Genomic DNA, 810 nt, shown 5'->3' with positions numbered 1-810 from the left:
TTATTTTTATGAATGAATTTACTTGGCCTTGAGAAATGCGCGCATGCGTTTATGAAAGAAATAGTTATTGTTGTATTTGAGTACGCGTGTAATTATGTGCATATGTATGTATGCTGCCGTGAGTTATAAATATGTACATTTGTGTGCGTAGTATTTTGGCAGTAATATGCTCATACATACATATATATGTATGCATGTAAAAACGTTATCAGATAATGGAGTACGTATGTACATACGTATGCATGGGGAAATGCATTTTCATTTGACTCCAAAACTATTGGGGCATATTCGTATATGAAATAAAGTCTACTCTAAGTTTAAGTTTGTCAGTCCCAAATAAGAAGTTAGTTGCATCTTTTTTTTTCACAGATGCCTAGTCCACTGAAAGTGATGTGAAAATGCTGCAACTAACTTTAGTGTCGGCTTTATTTTAACTATGCATATGCCCCATTATTTACATATAATACGAGTATAGCAGTGAAAAATGATAATGCACAGTTTTTCTCAATGTAAATAACTTTTCGACAAAAACAACTTTGAAGTTAACACGTGCAGTGCAATCAATGCATTTGTACGTTTTTTGTCAATGTATCCATCTTTGAAGTGGATTTGTGAGAAAACTAAGGCAGCTAGAAAACTGCAGTTTGTTGCATTGAAAATATCGTGTCTATAAACTACCATTAGAATCGTTAAATATATAAAAACCGATTTGCTTCGCTTTTAATGCCGACACCAAACAGTGCGCATTTGCATTTTTTGGTCAATGTGTCCATCTTTAAAGTGAATTTGGGGAAAAACTAAGGCAGCTAG

This window comes from Rhagoletis zephyria, unplaced genomic scaffold (genome assembly GCF_001687245.7).
Source record: "Rhagoletis zephyria isolate East Lansing unplaced genomic scaffold, Rhagoletis_zephyria_1.1 Rzeph_scaffold_03064, whole genome shotgun sequence".
NCBI classification, from domain to species: domain Eukaryota; kingdom Metazoa; phylum Arthropoda; class Insecta; order Diptera; family Tephritidae; genus Rhagoletis; species Rhagoletis zephyria.
The sequence above is the reverse complement of the archived record's forward strand: the minus strand, read 5'-3'. Positions refer to the sequence as shown.